At 42.0% G+C, this 25,073-nt stretch overlaps 1 pseudogene; it reads right to left on the bottom strand.

Moving 5' to 3' along the window:
• Positions 1-25,073, bottom strand: part of LOC147016892 (uncharacterized) — a 58,922-nt pseudogene that overhangs the window by 20,181 nt on the left and 13,668 nt on the right.

Genomic DNA, 25,073 nt, shown 5'->3' with positions numbered 1-25,073 from the left:
TCAGGGATCCGAAGGTAGAACGTACGAGGGGAAAACTTACACATGCTGGTCACACGAAAATTTGACAACTCGTGGAGTCTGTAAAAAGGGGAGGGGTAGTGTTACAAATTTGGGAATTCTATTGCACACAACATTGAGGTTCCTTTAGTCAGCTATGTCGATAAGTGCTTGTTCCCTAGATAGCTCACCTTCCATTGTTTAAATGTTCAGAAATCGATTAGATGCGCTGCGGATCGATTTAATAGTTAGGGAACGAAACAATGGAGACGTCCCTCCCCCCTCTTCAGCGAAGAGGAAGAAGAACCCTGCCGTCCCATGACTCATGATGTCAACAACTCCCTCCCACCCGTGGTTGAGCGGGGGATGGAGCAAGAGGGCATGAGTGATGAGTCACGCCGGGAGCGGGGGAAGGGCGGGGGAAGGGCGGGAGAAGGACAAGAGGAGATATTTTCTTTGTTCGTGCGTGGAGTTGGAGAAGGGAGTTGAGGGGAGTCGTTCAGCAGACCATCGGGTCCTGCTTGGCTTGCGTTAGGGTTGAGGCCTTCGGAAGCTTTTTGCTTCGGCTGGCTCAGTGAGCTTCGGCTGCGGCCTGGCTCAGGAGGAGGCTTTTTGCTTTGGTGGTTAAGTGGGCCTTCGGCTTCCATTTGGCTCGGGAGAGCTTTTTGCTTCGAGCTGCTTTGTTTGGAAGAGAGTTGAGCTGGTCGCTCGGCTCGAGCTGCGAGTGGTGGCTTCTTCTTCTTGGTTCGTAGAGCTCTTTGTTCTCCATTTTGGTTCCCGGCTTGGTGCGACTCATCGATCTCTTCTTGGAGGTGGTTCCTCGGGGAAGCGATGCATCGACGGGAAGGATCGGCGCCTCGTCTCACCAGCACGTGTTGAGAAGCTCGGGAGGATTCGCGGGAGCTCGGGAAGGATCGCAGCTCACGGCGAGTGGATCCAGCTCGCTCTCGCTGGAGCCTGGGTCTGAACAACTTGAAGACCACACGAGGTGGAGAGGTTCGAGATAGGTTCTGGGTTTCAGCTCACCTGTCCTCCGAGCTGGAGCCCGTTAAAGGCCTCTGCCACCATTTCTTGGGTGTGTGTGTGCGTACGTGTGTCCGTGGGCCTGTTTAATAAGTAGGAAATTGTTAAGTGCTTTGTGTGCTGTAAATGTTTGCATTGCATTTTGTATAGACGGTTGTAGTTCTTTTGTCGTGCTTTTGTTGCTTGTATAATTGCATACGTGTTTTGCCTTGTTTAATTGCAGAGTGCTTTATTATAATAAATGTCCTTGTGTGAATGTAAACTTGTTCGTTGCATCCTCTTCCCTTAATTGAGCTGCCATCTTGCACTCGGAATATAGGTGGTTTTTTTAAATAGCCGGTAAAGTGATCTGGTCCAATGCTCGGTTACCAATAATACCCCGCTCGGTTATCCCAAAAGGAAGCGAGCTGCTTAAGCGGCTTGTTTCCATGCGGTCCCGTTGAGGTACAATCTCTTGGTAACCTACCCGCGCGAATAATTAGATAAATCAAAGATTTGGCGATCAGACCCTGTAGCGCGGGTAGAGTGCGGACAAGGTTGTGGTGTGGTTACAAACACACCCGTGGTTGGTTTCCGGCATTGATCCGGAAAGCCGCGACTTGGATTGTCTGTTCAGTGGGCGAAGCGACTGCTATTGGTTAGACGCGGTCGTTGGCACGCCGACGGGCCGGAAATCTACAACAATATATACATATATATATATATATATATATATATATATATATATATATATATATATATATATATATATATATATATATATATATATATATATATATATATATATATATATATATTATTGTGGTTGAGGAAATTCGCAAACCACCATTCAGGTCCCATAGGTGAGATATCTCTGTAAGTACATATGTAATTAACCCAAACCCGTTGTTTAGAGGGAATAAATGTGATTCATTCAGGCTGCGACCCTTTAAGACAGCCGTTTTTCTGTTCTATCTTTATTTTGAACCAACCACGTCTCAACCGCCTTCACACAACAACCACCAACTGCAACGCCGCTTCACAACAATAACAACGCCAACAGCCACGGCCTTTACCTTCACAACTCGCTCTCGCAACCATCGCATCACCGCCATTCCAAGCGTCGCCATGGCCATCACCGCCACAATAAACCCTCCACCACCTTCGCCTCTCCTTCTGCGGCCATTCCCGCACCGCTTGTGAACGCCGAGCGTCAGGCTGTCCTGGCCTCGTGCGGGACGCGCGCCAAGCCTCGGGTGCAAAAAGCGGCCTTTCCGAGGGGAAGTCGGATCAGGAATGATACATGCCCACTTCTGATCCGTCCAATCATTAAGCGCGGGGCGATTTGGCCCCGCCTCCAGGCGTGTCGGAGTAGAATCGGTATATGCAAATTCGAGGATCAGGAATGATTCACGCCCACTTTTCCTCCGTCCAATGGGCGAGCGTGGCTCCGCCCCCAAGCCCATCCTGATCCGGAAATCTGCATATGGGTTCTCCTGCCGCACGATAAAGCGCCGAGCACGGGGCGAATTCAGTGAGTTTCTGTTTCGGGCTCGAGTTGGAGAGGTGTGGCGGCGGGGAAGTGTGGCAGCAGCAGTCAAGACGGGTCTGGAGGAGAGTCGGTCTGTCGGGGTTCGGAGTCTGTCGGGGAGCTGCAGAGAGAGGAAGCCGGGAACGCGGTCGAGGGTGCAGTGGAGTCGCTCGTCGTGGGACCCAAGCAAGCCAGCTTTCCTCTTTCCCCAGAGCATCAACAACCCCAACCCTGTTTCCCCCCCCCGCGCTGAGATAGTGCGAAAAGGGGGCCCCGTTCCCACCCCATTCCAAGCAGTGCCAAAGAAACCCGCGGAGGAGCGCGGAGTCGGGGCACCGCCGCCATTTTGCGGCTCATCACAAGACGGGTAGGCTCCACGCAGTCTCGGCCCCAGGCCCGTCTGCCCCCTTGTCGTTGAGGGTGGCCCTTTTTCTTTTGCTTTTGAGTATATGTGTTGTCGGCGCCGTCTGTAAAGTAAAACTGTGTAAGTATTGCCGTGTGCTCGCGTAGTCGGTAGTCGATCTGCATTGTGTTTCTTTTGTTGCAATTGCTTTTGGTGCATAATTGTTGTGTTTCTTTTACAATTGCTTTTGGTGCATAATTGTTGTGTTTATTTTACAATTGCTTTTGGTGCATAATTGTTGTGTTTCTTTTACATTTGCTTTTGGTGCATAATTGTTGTGTTTCTTTTACATTTGCTTTTGGTGCATAATTGTTGTAATTGTATATGTGTGCTTTCCGTTTTCCGCGGAAAAAATGTGAATTATGTTGAACTGTTTTTCGCGTTTCGCTTCGTCTTTTCTTTAATTGAATCTCCATCTTACTTCACGTAAAGGGTTGGTCGTGGGCTAAATACGCCCAATAATTAATCGGAACCGTCGAGGTTGACGATAACACAGCTCGGTAATCCCGATAGTACGGAACGGGTCGCTTAAAGTGGCCCGTGTCCGAAGTCGAGCTGCGGCGAGGTGCGATCGCCCGGTCTACCCTCCATGTGGGTACTTGGGTAGGTCGAATTTGGCGAACAACCCTATCCCACGCGGGGGGCCGATTGGCACGATCGTGGTGAGGCCGAAAGGCCCACCCATGACTAGTTCCCGGCGTTAGTCCGAGAGGGTCACGACGGAATTGTCCGTCCGGTGGGCGACGTTCCGCGATTCGAGTTACGTGGCCGCTCGCACGCCGGTGGGCGCGAATTCGCAACACTGGTGTCAGGAGTGGGACACAAACTCATCCCCCTCCTCGTGGCACTGGTGTCGGAGAGCGGGAAAACGGGCTCTCCTCTCTCCAGCTAAATTCACGGGAATCGGTCCAGGGGTGAGAGGAGCGACCCCCGATTTCCTCCAAATTACGAGCGATTTAAATCAACCCTTTACGAGAAATAAGATGGCGTCTCAAGGCGAGCGGGAGCCGGGGGTATTAGAAATGGATTTAGAATGTGTAGAATCCATGGCACAGGATGAAATCCCCGCGCAGGAAATGTTGGTTGGACAGGACGAACTCACCCAACTGAACCCAGAGGCCGAAATAGGTGTGACGGCAGCCGCGGTGTATGACACCTCCCCTCCCCCTCTCCACCAAAACCCTTCCCCGATCCCTGCCGAAACGGCTCACCCAAGCGCATCCGACATGGCCCAGCTATTCGCCATGTTGACAGAAATACAAACAGCTGCACGACAGATGAAAAACGAAATAAAAGGCATGAACAAGCAAATGAAGGAAGTGAAAACGAAAATGGATACAAACATGAACAAAATAAAAGGCATGAACGAAAAGATGGATACAAACACAAACGAAATGAAGGCGAATTTGAAGGAAGAAATGAAAGAACTGCGGGGTGAGACGCAGAACATGGGCCGAAGCCTGCAGGCGGGCATGAAGGCAGTGACCAGGGAGCTTAAAATGGCGACTCCACGTGTGGGGACGAACGAGCTGGGAGGGTGTTCAACGGCTGTTAGGTCTGCGGTGGAGGCGGGTGACAAAGTAATTCGGGGGACGTGTTGGGCGAGAAGTGTGAAGGTGATGGAGAAAGCAAGAGTGGCGGTGACCGAGAGGGAAAAACTAATTGGGGTGACGGAGACGTGCACGAGGGAGATAACAAGGGAAGAGACGGAAATAATAGTTGAGACAAGGGAGAGAACGGAAGAGACGGAAATAATAGAGACACGGGAGATAGAGGATGAATTGGACGGGGTTAGAGACGCGCACACACACACAGAGGTAGTGGAGGACCATGAGGGGAGCTGGCGGACTGGTTAGAGACCCGGTGCGAGCAGCTGGATTGCCTCCTCCAGGAACGAGGGGAGGGAGTATGCCCCCTTGAGGAAAGTCACGACCAGGTGGGTTCGGTCGTGCTTTGCGAGGTCGAGGGGACGGGTGCTGTGGACAGGTGCACGGAAAGCTTGGGGGGTATAGAGGCCCCGGAGACCCTTGTGGGGACACAAATCCCCAGTGTGGTTGTCCCGGTGTGTGTGGTGCAGGGTGTGAGTGCGTCCCCGTGTGTGGAAGCGACCCCGTGTGTGAGTAGTGTGGTGGCAAGTGTGCCGAAGGGCGTGCTACACAGCGCGCCGTGTGTGAGTGAAACACCGCGGTGAGTGCCCCCACGTGTGTGAGTGAGGCACGGTGTGTGAGTGAGACACCGCGGGCGAGTGCCCCCGCGTGTGTGAGTGGTATGGTTTGTGTAAGGGAAATGGCATGCATGAGTGAGCGGCCGAGTGTGAGAGAGACAGCGTGTGCAAGGTCGCTGTGTGTGAGCGAGATGTCGGTCGGCATGTGTGAGCATGCAGCCGCGTCTCCCGGTGTGAGTGTAATGGAGTGCAGTGTGAGTGTCGTGGCACGCGGGAGTGCGTGTGTCGAATGGAGACGACGACGGCGACAGAGGGACAAAAGCTGAGTAGCAGCTGCAGCTGTTTCGGGGACAGCGCCGGGTTCACCCAGCAGCGAGCGCGAGGTCCGTGCTGTGCAATGCACGAGGTCCCCACGTGCTCGCTTGCGGGAGTGAAGTCCCGGTCCAGAAACGCACGCGGTGTATTTGCCGATCCCGCGGACGGACAAAGTTTAGGCAGGATTTCGGATTTGGACCGGATGGGTTCTCCACGCGGGCGTGTGTGTTACGCTCCAACAGGCAGAGCACATGTGTTCGCGTGGGGAACCCCTCGAGACGTAGGGCTTGTGTTTTTTTTTTTATGCGCCGGGTGACGTCATGGCTGCGTATGTGGTTGGAATCCGCCAGGAGGGTGAATCCCTGCCGGATGGTACCGTCCAAGAGGGACGAGGGACGCGAACAGCTGCCATGACGTCACGCCACAGGTGCGCGGCTGTGAATTGCCGCGCTGGTGCACAGGTTGTGAGTTGCTGCGCTGGTGCTGCGCGAGGGGAAAAAAGAAAAAGAAAAAAGAAAAAGCAAGCCTCGCTTTCGGGTGAACAGGATTCCCGGGCAAGGGGTGGAAGACCCCCTTACCCTGGGCACAGGATGAAACTAGTTAGGGGGAAGGGTTAGCTTAGTTAGACCGGCTCCATGGGGCAGGGGTAAGTCCTCATAGGGCCCGTGGAATGGATTAGTTAGAGGCATTGTAGCCAGATTTTGGTTTGGAAAGTAATTTTTGGGACATTTGAGGACGGTGACAGACTTTGAATGCGTAGAGGGGACGTAGTTTAGCTACTTAGTGTTAAATGGAACGTGCTGTAGTTTAAGGGACGACGTGGGAGCACGAGTTAGTTAGGGGAGGTAGTTAGAAGGATGGCAGAGTTCAGCGGTGAGTGTGTTGAAGAGTTGGTGAGTTGTGTGGAGACTTGTTGAGTGAGTGAGGCCAGCGGATCTGTGTGTGTGGAGTGAATGGGGAATGCATGGTGCGATGAGTGATTGGGGGGAGGCGTGACTCCCGCCCAAGGGCCCCCGGGGTCAGTGTAGAGTGAGTTAGGGGGTTAGTTAAATTGAAAAATGGAGGTCGTTTTGTTGTTGGTGGGAGTGTTGGCTCGAAACCCATTTGGAGGGGTGCAGGAGCCCTGTTGACAAGCTGGGAGCATGGCTGCGAAAGGTGAGTATCGCTGACTGGGTACTCCGGGCACCAGGCTAGTCGGCCGTAGTAGGCCAAGGGCCCATGGGGGGCCAGGATAGCGAAGTGGGCACGGGTGCGCCCGCTTGGTGTGGGGGCCGGGGCGCCGGTAGCCACGTGCGCAGTGTTGTGGGCACGGGTGACCCTCGGAAAGGGGCCCGGGAAGCCAGCCTGCCACGTGTGTGTTTCAGGAGAGGTGCCATGGGGGGCACTCCCCGGTGTTAAGGGAGCTGGTAGGCTTGGAGGCAGTGTAGTGCCCGGGGGTGCCATAGCGGGAGATTCGGCAGAGGGTCGTGCCTGCCAAGGGGAGCCACGCGTCCCAGCCATGAGACCGTGTGAGGGCACGGAGAGAAAATTGGGGGGCAAGGCCCGAAATTGTGAGGACACCAACACAGGCGACGGGAATCTGGGTTGTTAGAACCAATAGTTTAAGCGAGAGGCACTTGTTGAAAGCCCCGGGGAAGTTTAACAGTTTAATGGTTAGGGTAGATTAGGAGATGTACCCCTCCGCACCATCCATCTCCTCGCTCTCGTTGTGGGCTGCTGGACCCACTTTGTGTTATCGATCGCTGAAGTCTGGGGAGGCCATCCTGAGGCTTCGTTGGGCCTCGGCACAGGACGCTAGATCTCCCTTATTCCCCTCCGGGAAGGGAACGTAGGGGTTGGGAGTAGGCTAGGTGACAGGATAGGTTAGCCGAACAAGGACAGTAAAGGGGGTTAGGGGACGATTTAAAGTGGGGAAGTAAAGAAGGAAATAAAACAAAAAATAAATGGGGGCAAAATTGGTTTTGGACAAATTACGGGAGTGGGTATTGACAGTGACAGGCAAAGGCGATAGGTGGGAGGGAGACCGTAGGGTAGGTCCAAGCCCGCCTTCCGAGTGGCCAGCACCACCGCACTCCCTCCACCAACCTCCACTGCAAGGCAAAGGCCGGCCCACTTCATCGGCAGCTGTTGTTTTGCTGCAAGGCCTGTACAGGCCGGATCGTCTGCAGCTGTTTACTTCAAGGCCTGTGCCGGCCAGATCGTCTGCCGGCTGTGTTTGCCTGCAGTGGCCCTGTTCTGCCGGCTTTGTTTGCCTGCTGCCTTTGCCATGCCATGCCCACTGCCCCTGTTCACCAGCCCCGTTCAATTTTGCTTTGCCCCCCTTTATTCATTGCCATGTGCGCCAGGATCAGAGAGCAACAGTTTGCAAGCTGCAAGAACTGCCCTGTTGGCAGTTACAACACGGGCCTGCTGTGGCGGCCTGTGCACCGTGTTTGCATTCATCCATCCATCCATCCATCCATCCATCCGTTGTGCTCATTGCGTGTGCCACTTGAGCTGGCACGGAGACTGCGTTTGTGCAGCCCATGCACCGTTGTGGTTCACTGGGTTCAGTTCAAAAGGGAAGGCCTTGGACTGCGTGTGAGCAGCCGGCCACGTTCCCTGTCACCTGCATTGTTTGAGCCAGAGACTGTATGCGAGCAGCCTGGCTCCCTGCTAACTGCTTTCTTTTTGCAGAGTCCATTGATCCTGGGCCATGGTTTAGTGTAAAATTTGTAAGTTAAGGTTAACATGTACTGTAAATATGAGTGCGCCTCCGGCATGTCTGTCTTAGCGCCGGCAATTTTATTTAAGTCGTCCGTGTGAGTGGGTTTGTTTAGGTAGTTTCTCAGCCCTCAGGTTATTTATTTTGGGGACACGAATACCATGAATGTCGCACTCAGGGATCCGTAGGTAAAACATACTAGGGGAGAACTACACATGATGGCACACGAAAATTTGACGACTCGGGACGAGTCTGTAAAAAGGGGAGGGGGTAGTGTTGTGGTTGAGGAAATTCGCAAACCACCATTCAGGTCCCGTAGGTGAGATATCTCTGTAAGTACATGTGTACTTAGCCCAAACCCGTTGTTTTGAGGGAATAAATGTGATTCATTCGGGCTGCGACCCTTTAAGATAGCCGTTTTTTCTGTTCTATCTTTATTTTGAACCAACCACGTCTCAACCGCCATCACACAACAACCACCAACCGCAACGCCGCTTCACAACAACAACAACAACGCCAACAGCCACGGCATTTACCTTCACAACTCGCTCTCGCAACCATCGCATCACCGCCATTCCAAGCGTCGCCATGGCCATCACTGCCACAATAAACCCTCCACCACCTTCGCCTCTCCTTCTGCAGCCATTCCCGCACAGCTTGTGAACGCCGAGCGTCAGGCTGTCCTGGCCTCGTGCGGGACGCGCGCCGAGCCTCGGGTGCAAAAAGCGGCCTTTCCGAGGGGAAGTCGGATCAGGAATGATACACGCCCACTTCTGATTCGTCCAATCATTAAGCGCGGGGCGATTTGGCCCCGCCTCCAGGCGCGTCGGAGTAGAATCGGTATATGCAAATTCGAGGATCAGGAATGATTCATGCCCACTTTTCCTCCGTCCAATGGGCGAGCGTGGCTCCGTCCCCGAGCCCATCCTGATCCAGAAATCTGCATATGGGTTCTACTGCCGCACTATAAAGCGCGGGGCGAATTCAGTGAGTTTCTGTTTCGGGCTCGAGTTGGAGAGGTGTGGCGGCGGCGAAGTGTGGCAGCAGCAGTCAAGACGGGTCTGGAGGAGAGTCGGTCTGTCGGGGTTCGGAGTCTGTCGGGGAGCTGCAGAGAGGGGAAGCTGGGAACGCGGTCGAGGGCGCAGTGGAATCGCTCGTCGCGGGACCCAAGCAAGCCAGCTATCCTCTTTCCCCAGAGCATCAACAACCCCCTCCCTGCTTCCCCCCCCCCCGCGCTGAGATAGTGCGAAAAGGGGGCCCTGTTCCCACCCCATTCCAAGCAGTGCCAACGAAACCCGCGGAGGAGCATGGAGTCAGGGCACCGCCGCCATTTTGCGGCTGATCACAAGACGGGTAGGCTCCACGCGGTTTCGGCCCCAGGCCCGTCTGCCCCCTTGTCGTTGAGGGTGGCCCTTTTTCTTTTGCTTTTGAGTATGTGTTGTCGGCGCCATCTGTAAAGTAAAACTGTGAAAGTGTTGCCGTGTGCTCGCGTAGTCGGTAGTAGATCTGCATTGTGTTTCTTTTGTTGCAATTGCTTTTGGTGCATAATTGTTGTGTTTCTTTTACAATTGCTTTTGGTGCATAATTGTTGTGTTTTTTTTACATTTGCCTTTGGTGCATAATTGTTGTAATTGTATATGTGTGCTTTCCATTTGCCGCGGAATAAATGTGAATTATGTTGAACTGTTTTTCCCGTTTCGCTTCGTCTTTTCTTTAATTGAATCTCCATCTTACGTCACGTAAAGGGTTGGTCGTGGGCTAAATACGCCCAATAATTAATCGGAACCGTCGAGGTTGACGATAACACCGCTCGGTTATCCCAATAGTACGGAACGGGTCGCTTAAAGTGGCCCGTGTCCGAAGTCGACCTGCGGCGAGGTGCGATCGCCCGGTCTACCCTCCGTGTTCGTACTTAGGTAGGTCGAATTTGGCGAACAACCCTATCCCACGCGGGGGGCCGATTGGCACGATCGTGGTGAGGCCGAAAGGCCCACCCGTGACTAGTTTCCGGCGTTGGTCCGAGAGGGTCACGACGGAATTGTCCGTCCGGTGGGCGACGTGCCGCGATTCGAGTTACGTGGCCGCTCGCACGCCAGCGGGCGCGAATTCGCAACTATATATATATATATATATATATATATATATATATATATATATATATATATATATATATATATATATATATATATATATATATATATATATACACACACACCACCAGACAAAAGTTTTAGAACATCCCCATTTTTCCAGGGTTTACTGAAATTTAAGCAGTTCAACACCAGTGAATAACCTGAAATGGTACAAAGCTAAGCGGTAAACTGCCAGAGGTTAAAAAAGTTTAGGTTTCCAAAAACTGAAAAATATTGGAAGTTTCAGAGTTGTCAAAAAAAACCCTTTTCAGGGAACAAGTAATGGGTTCGCAACTGCAGCTGTTCTGCAGCAATGGAAGTAAATTAAGCATTAAAAGTTGATGCAAACAATTCCTACAGGTGTCCCAACTTTTGTTGGTTAGTTACAAACCCTCTGTCTGTATAAAAGCAGTGTTTGAACGGACTTTTTGCTACACCCTCTGAAGCATTATTTGGACAATATTGCACTGCAGGAAGTAGTATATTGCAATCATAATGACGAGAAAAAGACAAACAAAGTAAGACAGACATACCATTATAAACCTTAAAAGTGTAGGTCTTTCCTTTAGAGAAATTGCAAAGAAGCCAAAGTATCAGCGAGTACAGTTTCCAACACCATCAAAAGGCACTTGGAAACTGGAGGAAACTCTGAGAGGAAGAGGTCTGGCAGACCCAAAGCCACAACACAATCAGAAGTCAAGTTTCTGAGAGTCAACAGCTGTGTGATAAGCAGCTCACAGGACAGCAGCTTCAAGCACAGCTTAACATTGGTCGAAGTAAGACTTCGAGAAGACTTCGAGCTGCAGGTTTGACAGGTCGAGTGTCAGTAAGAAAGCCATTGCTAAGATGGCAAAATAAGAAAAAGAGGCTTGCCTGGGCAGTGAAGCATCACCAGTGGACTACTGAAAACTGGAAGATGGTCGTATGGACTGATGAATCAAATTTTGAAATCTTCAGTTCATCACGCAGAGTTTTTGTATGCCGTCGAGTAGGCGAAAGGATGGTTCATCAGTGTCTGGCACCAACTGTCAAACATGGAGGAGGAAGCGTGATGATCTGGGGCTCTTTATCATTATTGGGATTTCTCTCTTTGGAGCACCTTGTTGTTTTAACCGTTGGTTGGCGTGGTGTTATTCGTTGGGGAGGCCGTTGTGGTTGTGGAAGTAGTGGTGTGGTTGGCGTGGTGGTGGGGATGGCATGGTTGTTGAAGTAGTGGTGCGGTTGGCATGGTTGTTGAAGTAGTGTTGTGGTTGGCGTTGTGGTGGGGATGGCGTGGTTGTTGAAGTAGTGGTTGTTCCAAAATAAAGATAGCAAAAGAATAAAGGCTGACTCATAGATCACAGCCTGGTTGCACGAATAAATTCCCTGACACATCGGTGGGGAAATCTAATCTGAACACTCACTTATCGACATAACTGATCTCTGGGAAGCCCAAATGGTGTTCTGTGAATTTCCACAACCGTAACAATATATTGGTCGACCACACAACCCAGTAAGCTTTGAGGGATGCTCAGCTTGAGCATCCCACCTTAAGAGTCGGCAAGTTAGCTCTTGCTTGATCACTTTGCCGGGGCTCGTGGAAATGCATGCCTCGCACTAATCCAGAAGAACATCTGTGGCACACCAATCCCGAATGCAGATGCAGCGACAGACAGACAACGAGGTGCAGTGAAGAGAGGGTGGAGAAGTGGGTGTGGCAAACAGGCGGAGACAGTGTGAGGCAGGCAGGTGAGAGGGAGGAGAGAGAGGGTGGATGACTTCGCGACCAGCCTTTCATAAGCCCATGTCAAAGGGTGGGGAGACGACCCAAAGCGATGCGCCGTCATCTGAATCATGCCCTTCCATTGGATCCTGGCCCCACCCTGCCAGACTCCTGGGGCCGAGAGGCCTCATTCACAAATCCAGTGCGACACGGCCCGGAAACCTGCACCGCACTCCCAGGCCACGTTCTGGCGACTGGACGAGGGTTGTGACAGTCCCGCACGCCTGTTTGGGGCATCCCCGGCAAGCTGCGGTTGGTGCTGTTAACGTGCTTGGCCCGACATGCGCCACGTGGTCCAAGTGGCCTGGGCCGCACAGCTCACTTGTTTGGTGGCAAATTGCATCAATGCGGAGGTGCATGGAGGGGCGGGGTGATTTTTCCTGTGTGCGGGAGATGTTGGTGGTCAAGGTGGTGAGCTTCTGGTGAGCAAAGGTGGAGCAAAGTGAGACGCCATTGTAAATCGACACGCAGAATCGAATGAAGAGGCGCTCCATGCATGTCTTGTATAGTGTTGATGGAGTTTCTCTCATTGGGTGGCTGCCTGGGTGTGGTGCCTGCTTTGATTTGTTTCATGGATAAAAGGAAAGGGTTGTAATGAAAATCAGGATTGAATGGAGGATAGAGATATAATTAGACCGAGATACAAGACCCACGCAATGCACTTCGTCCCGTGAACCCATTAGACATGAGGGGGAGGTCTGACTGCATGAAGACTAATGAGATAACTACCTGGGGATCACTGTATGTTGGGTGCCATTGCCTTCAAGGCATGTGGTTTTGCAGAACCGCAACTATATATATATATATATATATATATATATATATATATATATATATATATATATATATATATATATATATATATATATGGGGGAAAAGGGGAAAACTTATTGACTGTCACCAAAATCCTTCCAGTTTCCCTTGTTTTACTTCCTTTAGACCCCACTTTCAAGACTTTCATTCCCCAAAATCCCTCAAGATCTTCCTCACCTTTTTCAGGGGTTCTGATGCACTTATAAAAATTTACATGACTCCAACAAATATTTGTTCATGGTTACTTGTTACCGTCAAGTAGACCAGCAAAAAAGGCAGCGGTAGCCTGTTAAACTCCCCCAACCCCGATTTTGTTCTGACAATATATATATATATATATATATATATATATATATATATATATATATATATATATATATATATATATATATATATATATATATATATATATATATATATATATATATATATATATATATATATATATATATATATATATATATCCATAAGTGATGCTGCCAATCCCATTTTCTTAAATTATCTTCTTTTCATCAAAAGCCCTCAATGCCTTCTAATTTACCTCCTCTGTATATAAATGATGTTTATAACTTTTTATTGTGTTAATGATTCCATACTCTTTGAAAACTAGGTTTATTAATTAATTTGGATGCTTGTTTCCAAGATGTCGCAAGTCTTATGTTTTGTCTATTACTAACATTTCCCATCATCTTTCCAAATAGAGTATTATTCATTAACTTATAAAAGTTCATCTCAAAATCATTTACAGCAAGTGTTATCTTTTCTGTGTTAAAATCAGCCAGCCTGCCTGAGAAATGAGTTTTACAGAAGTCTTCCCTTGCCTGAGACAAAAATGCTTGTCTGGAGATGGAAAATGTTCATCCCTTCCTTTGAGAGACATGCCCCCAAAAAACAATTTGTTTTCTCATTTCAGTGATGTCATCAACTTGTCTTATTTATTGCTGAACCCAAAGTTTGGCTTGTTTCATTCCGAGGATGTAAGTTGAGGAATATTCCGACCTTGCAGATTAATCTTTTTCACAAGAGGAACGGTGAGTTATGTTTAAACCGATTCATTATTTTTTGTTTTATGCAGAACCAAATCACTATTCGATTCATAATAATAAAAAAATTCTGATAGGATGTCCCCAATATCAAAGTTGATAACTGATGTTGAAAATGAAGCCAATGAGTATCATGAAGAATGGCAGAATATGAATGAAATCCTTACAGAACTTCAATCAGTCCGAAGGAAATTACATAATGAAATGATGAAGTGTTTTGAAGATTTTTCACACCCTTTAAGTTTGGATGAGAAGCTAAACGAGAGGTAAGATAAATACTTATACACAACCTTTAATAAGCATGAGACAACTTGGTGTTAATTTTTCTCTGATTGTTCTTTTTATTTCCAGCATTAAAAATGAACCAAGCAACATGACGATTGGTTAAGAAATTAGTGAATTTCACAACCTTGAATGGGACGATTTTGAAATTCCATGGAGTGCTGACTCATTCCCAACCTGTTCCAGTTTATACTTCCATCTGGATGAACCTGACACAAAACTCAATCTTCTGGAGGTAAATGTTTTATTTATTATTTATTAATATTATTATATAATCATCTTTATATACCTTAATGGCTCTTCCTTTTGTTTTAAACAGAATATGGTGTCTGAGTTTCAAAATCGCAAGCCATCCGAAGCAGCCTGTTGGGAAAGAACATTTTGTTTTGCAATTGAATATTTATTCCCACCCAAAGAAAAATGTTTGTTTTCAATGTTGTTTAATCATATCTGACTTGATTATAATTATTTAATTTTCAATTACGAAAAAAAAACAAAGGAGGGGTAAAAAAGAAAGGGGGGATGGGTAGGGGGTAGGCGTGGGGGGGGAGGTGTGCTCTGCCCAACGACACAATGGGAAGGGTGGAGTGGGATGAAGAGGTGGAGGTGCACAAGGGGAAGGGATGATGCTGGATATGGATGTGGATTGTATGGGTGCGGCTTGTGTGGGTGTGGTTTGTGTGGGTTTTCTTCTCCCTATAAGTCATATAATTTATAAGTCCAAGGAACTGTATCTATTACATCAACAATTTTTAAAAGTTCATTCATCCATCGTTTAATATTACCTTTTTTAAAATGCGATTTCCACCAAAATATTCTTACATCACCAATATTAAACTTTGGATTTCTCAGATTAATCTCATTTTTATATTTCAATTTTGTAAATGTGTCTGATGGCTTGGATTTTGTTGAGGTATGAATCGTATCGCTGTACTTATCTACAATGTCCTGAATTAAAGATAACCATTGTTGAGAACCGAGTTGAGTGAATTTTTTACATAGTCTCTCTTTTAAAATGCGATGAAAACACTCAATAACAACCACTTTTCCTTCATTAAAGGTGCTGTATAATGTAATGCTGTTATTTTAAAGAAAATTCATAAATGTTTTGTTGTCGAACTCTGTGCCCTCATGAGTCCACGATTTTTTAGGTTTTCTCTTGCTTTTATTAAATATCTGTTGGAAGGCTAACATAAGAGTATTACCTCTTTTGTTTTTCAAAGGAACAACCCAAGCATATGCACTCCTAAAATCAATAACGGTTAAAGCATACTTGTACCCCTTATCATTATTGAGTTCAATCAAGTCAACTTCTTTGAAATAAACCTTCCTTCTTTTAAACTTTGTGATTATTGTTTAATGTAATTCATCAGCTAATTGCTCTTCAATCTTAATGACATCATTAGAACCAATACGTTTTTTGAAGTTCCAAGCCCAAGTCTTTATTTAGCACTTGTCACCTTCTTCACGATCACCTTCTTCACGATAAACCTTCTTATCTTATCTTATCACCTTCTTCACGATAAACCCATCAACCTTTTTTCTCAATGTTGGATATCGTATCAAAGACTATTTATACATTTCTTGATCTGAATACATTTATGATTAACATTTATGCCACAAAAAAATTGTCACTATAAAACGTCCCATTAGTTTTAATCTGTTTTTGAGGAGAAACCCAATAACTCTCTAAATTAATTATCAATTGTGAAATCAACCTTGTAGTTATTTTTAAGTTTAATCGTTGATTTTGAAGTATGTTTTTGAATATCTATAACAATATTTTTTGGTTTATCACTCTGTTCTTTCATAATGCGAGCAATTTCGGAAGATATTTCAGAAATCTCATATGCTCTGGGTGAAACTGCTATAGTTTTGTAACTGCTTCCCGGATTATAATTAAACTTGTCATTTTTCTCTGTGATATTAAAAAAGGTATTATTAGTTTCCATCAACAAGAAAGACACCTCATATTCTTTTGTTGCGTCAAGTTGTAGTGGGTAAGGGAAAGAAGATGTGTGATCACTCGTGAAATTAAAACAAAGGATTGTACTTCTCATCATATTTAATATGGGATTAAAATGTCTGTATTGACATTTATTAATTACTTTCAGATTCCTTAACTTGTCCAAAATGGCTGATGCTTCATTAAAACAATTATTTCCAGCCTTCTTACTACCGAATAACAATAACAATCTATTAACTAATTGTGATGGGCCATTTGGAAGAAAACTAACACCTGAACCAAGCCTACTTAAAGCCTCAATAATGTGTTTCTCCTTTTCATTCTTCCTTTCTTTACTGGTAACAGAAACTCCGTAATCAAGCGAGTTTAGTAAATCAATATGTACTCTATCATCCTCATTTTATATTGTCAATGGTTTATCGAAATAACTTGATCCACCCCTCACATTTGAACCTTGTCTTCCATCTTTTGAAAGAAGAAACATCAATCTCGGAGTTAATTTAACAGGTGGTGGAACAGAACTCAAGAACCTTAATTCATCATTAAATATCAATCCCTTTTCTTGAAGAAGATGGAATATTGCTGTTTGTTTTGTTGGAATGAGACCTGCTATGGTTTTTGAATCTGTTGAATATTCATTGTTTTGGAGAGCATTCACAACATATTCAGGGGGGTGATTTATCTCTTCCAGTTGTTGAAATAATCCTTCATCATCATATTTTAATTCTCCTATATCTTCTAGTTCTTCATCCATCATTTGACGAAAATGTATTATCATTTGAAGTTTTTTAGGGGTGTATTCTATCATTGGAACTGTAGCCATTTGTTGGGGAGTTTTTTTAAAAGTGGTGTAAAAAAAAAGTTTCTCTTGTTTTCTTTCAAATGCTTTTTCACCCGTTAGTATATGTCTGCATTTCTTCTTTATGTCTTCCTGGTGTTTTACAACTTTTGAAACCAACTCTTGATGCTCCTTAAATCTTCTTGCTCATTCTGTCGCATCCATTTATTTATTAGAAAATATCATTTAATGAATTGTAAAGGTCAACAGGTAATTTATCCTTTTCTTCATCATTAGAGTAGATGTGTTCAAGTAAATTATTTTCTTTAAATATTTCATCAAATTATTTCATAGAATTAATATGAGATATAATTTATTCTTCACTAATAATTGCATCTCTGCTTTTCATACGTTTGCGTTGAGTTTCTTCATAAACATCAAAACCGAATGATAAAATCTTAACTCCATTACCACTCAGATGTTTAATAATTTGTCTCATTCCTTCTGGATTAGTTTCTAGTAACCCAAGACGACTAGATTTTAGTTGATTTAACTCCCTCTTGTAATGTGAATATTTTATTGTACCAAGAGAGTCCTGCTCAAATATTTGTCCTCTGTTCCTCAATCGCATATGTTCCTCTATTGAAATGTAGTAATAATCTTCACTTCCTACTTCTCCTGGTTGCATCACTGGTGGTTGAAGATACAATACGTATCACAGGGTGTTTTGTAAAAAAGCATGTGATCTTCTCATTTTCATTATTCAAGAATCTAAGTTTATGAAAGTTTTTGCCAGAAGCAGATTTACCCACAAGATTGATCATAACAACTATCATTTATGGATGTGATTGTTTATAAAATAAAAATTATATCCCTCAGTATCTCATCCTGTTTCACAACAATGCATTTATATTTTCCAGCTGTGTGTTTCATATACTCCAGAAATTCTTTTTTACTACACAACGTAGAACAATTGTCTCTCCAAAAATTGTTTATATCTGTTGAATTTAACTTGAATAAAATAAAAGTACTAGCATTATTTTGCACCGATTGACGAGGGAGTTGAAAGTATGATTGACTAAGATAAATACATTACAAGAAGAATGTCTCCCTCTTGTGTAATAACTATCCATAACCGTTTTGTTTCTCTCATTAACACAATCATCAAAGATAACAAGATTCTGTTTTTGATTTATCCAAATCTTGGGGTGAAGGTATATCATCCGTATGATCATGAAGAATACAAGTTATACGTTTTGATTTCTTTTTATGCAGTATTTCTGTGTATTACAAAAGAGTTGAATTATATCTTCAATGATATAATCTTTTAGTTTGTTTTGAAGTTTAAATAAACCAATATTATGTCTTCTTTTTGAAGACCAGCATTAAAACCTTATGAGAGTAGTTGATACTCCGGTTGAAAACTTGACTTTGTGAAAATTGTTAAATTATCAAAATCTAAAAAGTTGGGAGTAAGGAGCATCTTCAAAAGTACGCAGGTTTTCCACATCCGCTTGAACAAACTATGAGACATCTTCATGAATTTGGAAGATTTTATTGGTTGTTAAATTTTATCGTATTTTCCCAATTGGGTAAAAAATTATTCATTTATATTATATATTTAGAAAATAAATTATTTAATTTTTTTATTGGCTTTTTAGAAACTCCATGTTTTATCCTGAGTTCAGCTTTAATTTCAAGATAATCCATTATTTTACTTATACAATATCTTGGGTTGATATTTCCCTGAAAATGACAATTCAAAATAATATACATCATCAATCCATGAAAAATTACCGTCATTTGTTCAGTCTCTTTTCTTGTAAGATTTGTCATGTGGAGAATCAGGGAATTCAAGAGGCTCAAATCAAGTATATTCTTCATATTTGGAAAATAAAACTTTTCTTCAAACAAAATTAATCTTTGGTACTTTCATTGGTGCTTTCACAATCATCTATAAAACTACTTTCATAACTATCGTTTGAACACAAATTCTCAGTATCATAACTGTCTTCTTTTCCAACAGAGATACTATCATCACTCTCATCATCTTAAAAATATTCAGTTGAATAATGACTCATATTTAATTAGTAGAAAAAAACATTACCATCGATATCTATATACTTTTTTTCATTAACAAATTCAACTACTACATTTTTTTATATTAAAGGTAATTTTAAAATGGTCCTCAACTACTATTGAACGAAATGTCATTTCACCTGATATATTAACATCCTTTATTTCATTAGGATTTGCATCTTTCGGGTTGTTGAAAAAAATACAAATTTCTCCTTGCATATTACAGATTGTCTTATCTTTTTTTTCTAAAGCTTTATCCATGAGATTTTTCTTTTTTGATACTTTTTCTTGTTTCATTGCTTTTTCTAGTTTTGAATATATTGCTAGGAGGAGAGGAGAAACTTTTGTTAGAGCTACTTTAATTGATGTTCTTCCAGATATACTAAAAGCCCTTCGACTGAAGAAAATTGAAGAACTCATATAATTTATCATAATTGTATTTATCCAATAGTTGTTATATTTATCTTTATTCAATTTTACATCTTCGACATATTTCTCAGTATATTTTACAAATGTAGCGATTGATTGAAACTTGTCTTTTGTTTATTGATACATTGTATTTATTAAGTGAAAAAAGTTGGTGGGTAAAATGGTTTTAAGCACAGATTCACCTGTAAATGAAAAGGAATTTTCATCAAGAAAATTTTAGCTTAAGCAAAGTTTTTATATATAAATATGGTGAATACAACGTACTGCGATGTTTGTAATCATGAACATAAATGTTATAAAAAAACACCTTCAAACCAACAAACACACATTCAATCTTTTCAGACAAATATCTCCATTTGAACGAGAAACAAAACATTGCAATGTCTGTTCTAAGGATGTCTTAAAAGAGAGTTATAAAAAAACACCTTCAATCACAAAAACATGTAAACAACATTGAGAGAAACTTGAAGAGAAATAAGAAGAAAATTGGATTAGAGGGAGATGTCATTGAGACAAAACCATTTGAAATAACAACTCTTTAAAGATGTTTTAAAGATTGGATAGAGGTAAAACTTATGATTTAATATTTGTGTTACACCATTTGGGAAGTGATTCATATCTCAAAGGATTCAATTATTAAGGTTTTCAGTAGAATGTTGAAAAAGCATAATCCATTCAAAATATATCTTAGAGCCTCCTTTACCTCCTCAAGAGAAGATAATGTTGTTGAAGAAAAATATATGAGAACGAATCCACTACACATTACATCAACTGATAGCTTCCTTAAATCTCCTGTCTTTGAAGAGCTTATTAGATTTGAATTAGAAGAACAACAACAATTAGAAGTGGGTTCAACATTAGGAATGTTTCATATTTCGATCTTCATATTCTTAAATCCACTCTGCTTAAGCCTTCTTCTTATTATGATTTATCTAAGGATATAAAGAATAAAAAGGCAATAATTAATATGAAAAACACTGATAATAAATGCTTTCTCTGGAGTATCTTAGCACATCTTTATCCACAGGAAAGGGACTGTGAAAGAGTTTCAAAGTATAAGAAATATGAGAATAAATTAGATACTGAGGAACATGGCATCCCAAGAGGAGAACCCATGAAATTAAAAGATATAACAAAGTTTGAGAATTGTTTGAGATTTGAGAGGTTTGAGAACCAATCAATAAATGTTTCTGGTTTAACTGATAAAAACAAAGTCCAAATTCTAAGAGTTAGTAATACTATATCCAATGATAATTGGTCAAATGACCGGCATGTAGATCTCCTATATTTCACTAATAAAGAAACCACTCATTATGTTTATATCAAAAACTTTTCTAGATTGGTAAGTCGTCAAGCTTAGAAATCAAAGCAGAAATCATATCCTTGTAAGAGATGTCTAAATATCATTCGATCTCAACATGGACTTGATAAGCATTTAAAGTATTGTTCTAATCATAAAGCAGCAGTTGTTGAGATGCCAGAGCCTGGAGAGAAAGGTGTATTTAATGAAACAAATAAATGTATAAAACACCCATTTGTAATATATTCTGATTTTGAGAGCATCTTGGAAAAGACTGATGATGTTAAAAAATATCAAAAGCATATCCCTTGGGAGTTTTGTTATTACATTAAATAATCTGTAGGAAGTAAATATGATAAGTTGGAGTTGTATAGAGCACCTGATGCTGCTGATGAATTTGTTAAAAGGATTGAGGATGATTGTATTCACCATCAAAAATTATGTCAAGAACAAATAAACCCCTTAAGTTATCTCCAAATGAAGAGAAATAATTTGAAGAAGCAAGGATTTGTCATATATGCTCAGAGGCTATGGTAAAAACTGATAAAAGTGTGAGAGATCGTTTCCATATAATGGGGAAATATATAGGAGCAGCTCATAATAATTGTAATCTTAATTATAGAATCCCTACATTCATACCTGTATTTCTTCATAATATGTCATTATGATACGCATCTCTTTATAAAAGAACTAAGTAAGACCCCATGAAAGATAATAGCAATTCCTAATACAGATCAAAACTACAACGGGCACTCATAGAGCGCATACCTTCGCCGCCACTACTTTTTTTGTTCTTGGTATGAGTGTGGGGAACTGGTTTCATATGAATGGTCTTATGACACAAACCACATATCTATAATGTCATGACCTCCCCCTCGACTTTCGGGGGCTATGGACTAAACAACAATCAACTCACGTCATTTTGGCGGGTCTTCACTCGCAAGCTCAGTGAATACAACGTTTCAACAAGAGAAGGTAATCTCGTTTGATGCTGGTTTCATGCAAATCGCATAAGAATTGACTGAGTTATGCCGAAAACCGCATATTTTTCAAGGGCGTGACCCCCCACCCCGACATTTTACCCAAACCGGTGACATGTGTTATGATGTCATTGTGTCACAAGATTGGGCATTAAATTCTGAACATTTTGGTGCTGGGTTCATGTACAGCGGACAAGAATTAACCGCGTTATGACAAAAACCGCATATTTTTCAAGGTCGTGACCCCCGTGACCTTTGACCCCTAACCGGTAACAAGAGTATGGGCGTCATTGTGTCATATTGCATATCACAAGATGAGGCGTTGAATTCTGAACATTTTGGCGTTAGTTGCATGCAAATTGAATAAAAATTGACCGTGTTATCGTAAAAAGACGATTTTGACCTTTTCGTGACCTTGACCTTGACTCGAATGATCCCAAAATCTAATCGAATGCTTCCTGGCTAATAACTAATCATCCCACCAAATTTCATGCAATTCGGTTTAATACTTTTTGAGTTATATGAATCACAAGATTACAAATAAATAAATAAATAAATAAATACACGCCGACCAAAACATAACCTTTCGCAGAATGCGAAGGTAATTACATCTCATTCACAAAACAGATTTATACTCGTAAAATGGGTAAAATACAAATATTAAATTTCTTGACTCATAAATTTATGACAAGCCCTCTCAGTTCTTTGGTTTCAAACATCTCCTCTTTCCATATTATATACTTTCTAGTCAATTTAGGACTAAAGCCGAGTTGGGTAAAGACATTTCTCTTCTTACTAAAAAGGGCATTTACCCATGTGATCATATGGATTCCTTTGAAAGATTTAAAGAAACAAGACTTCGTTCTCAAAAGCATTTTTATAACAAGTTAGGAAGATGTCATATTACAAGTGAAGAATGTGAAAGAGCAAAACAAGTTTGGAAAGAGTTTGAGATAAAGAATATGGGTGAATATCATGACCTTTATTTAATAACGAGTGTTTTATTACTCGCTGATGTGTTTGAGAAATTTAGAGAAGTTTGTTATAATAAAGATTCCTATGGACTTGATCCTGTCCATTATTACACATCTCCTGGACAAGCCTGGAGCACAATGTTAAAAATGATGAAACAACCCCTTGATCTTTTAAATGATATAGATATGCTCTTGATGATAGAGAAGTCTAAAAGAAGAGGATTTTAACAAGTTTGTTCAAAGAGATATGCTAACGCAAATAATAAATATCTTCCAGACTTCTCACCTGATAATCCCACATCTTACTTAATGTACTTTAATGCTAATTACTTGTGTGGCTGGGCAATGTCTGAATCTCAACCCTATGGTAATTTTAAATGGGGAAAAAGAATACGAGTTCAAATCTATCTTAGATGATATAATCTCCACAAGTCAAGAAGATTTAGATAAATGGGATTATGGGTATTATTTTGAAGTGGATTTAAAGTATCCTAGAAAATTTCATAACAAACATAAAAACCTTCCTTATGGAGCTGAAAAAGAGATCCCCAATCAAGAGCTATTCTGTGGTTATCAACAACATTTTAGTTCTTCAAATGAGTTTCAATATACTCCAACAACTAAATTACTAACAACTTGTTTGATAAAGAGAAGTATGTTTTATATCAAATTAATCTAAAGCAATTAATAGAAGTAGGACCACAAGTTAAAAAGGTACATACGGTACTAAAGTTTAGTCAAAGTCATTGGTTAGGTCAATATATTGATTATAATATGAGGATGAGAACAAAGGCTAATAATGATTTTGAGGACTTTTATAAGTTGATGAATAATTCTGTATTTCGTAAAACAATGGAAAATATAAGGAATAGACAAAATGTAAGACTTGCTACAACTTGGGAGCAGGCAGAGAAGTTGATAAATAGACCAAGCTTTAAAAGAGTATAAATAGTTACAGATATTTTTTGTGCTGTTCATTTGAATAAAGAGAGTATAAAGATGGATAAACCAATTTATGTGGGAACATCTGTTTTAGATCTTTCAAAGTATTTAATGTATGCTTACTTTTATAATAATCGAAAGAAATGATATGGTGAGAATATTGTATTGCTATATATGGATACAGATAGCTTCATACTCGAGATAACTACAGATTATGTTTATAAGGATTTGAAAGAAGATGAAGATATTTATGATACAAGTAATTATGATCCTAAAACCCACTCTTTTCAAATAAGAATAAAAAGGTTGTTGGAAAATTTAAAGATGAATTAGGTGAAAAGATACTAAGTGAATTTGTAGGTGTTAGATCAAAGGCATATGCTTATAATTCCTTAACGAGAGGATTAAATGAATTCAGACGTGAAAAAACTGAAATTCAGTCAGTCTAAAATTCAGTCAGTCTAAAATTCTAAAATTCAGTCTAAAAAAAAAAGAGTATTAATAGAGACCATGAACTTTCAACATTACCTTGAATGTATATGCAACAGAAAGGATGTTTATAGAGAGATGAATCTTATTCGAAATTATAAACACGAAATATTCTCAGAGACTGTTGGTAAGAAAGCTCTCACAGCATTTGATGATAAAAGATATACCATGAGTAATGGAATATATATATATATATATATATATATATATATATATATATATATATTACCTTATGGGTTGAAATTATAAGTAAAAATAAAAAAAATGGGATAGGCGGTTTTAACGGGCTACCGCTGCATTATTTTTAATTGATGAATAAATTGTTATTCCTGAAAATAAAAATACTCTTATTATGGCTACTCAATTTGATTGAAAAAATGATCATATGAAAGGGGGCGAAGCCCAGCCCCCGGCAGGGGGAGTTGTGTCAAAGCAGAGCATTATGACGAAGTAATGTCTACCAGTTTGAAAAGTAGAAATATGAGTGAGCGAAATCGAGCGAATATTGCAACTTTGAGAAATGGTAGACATTACTGCGGCAAACCTTCCCCTTTGACACGACAATTGTGATACATGTAATATTGATATACTTTAAAAAAAATTATAATAGATACCTTCAAACACAAGAAGAATGAAAAGGGGATACTTGGATACTCTAGTGAAAATATTGATGAAACATTTAAAGGACATATAAAAATAAGATTATTTCACTTTAAAGAACCAACACCAACATCAATCATTGAGACAATTCTTATGGTTAAACCAAAAATTGAAATTCTAATTAAGAATACATTGAGCCAAATCAATACTTTTAAGTTTTACATGGGAGTAAAAATATAAATGACAAGAGAAGGTGGTGAAGAAACTCACTGCATGAGAACAACCCCTCACTTTATCACATCATTCCAAGATTTCTTAGATTGTGATTTATCATGAACTTCTGAGATATGAACAAAATGTTAATGACAACATGGAAGGTGTCATCATC

This window comes from Eptatretus burgeri, chromosome 11, assembly GCF_056783735.1.
Source record: "Eptatretus burgeri isolate ZD-2024b chromosome 11, Ebu_testis_v1, whole genome shotgun sequence".
NCBI lineage: Eukaryota > Metazoa > Chordata > Myxini > Myxiniformes > Myxinidae > Eptatretus > Eptatretus burgeri.
The sequence above is the reverse complement of the archived record's forward strand: the minus strand, read 5'-3'. Positions and strand labels throughout refer to the sequence as shown.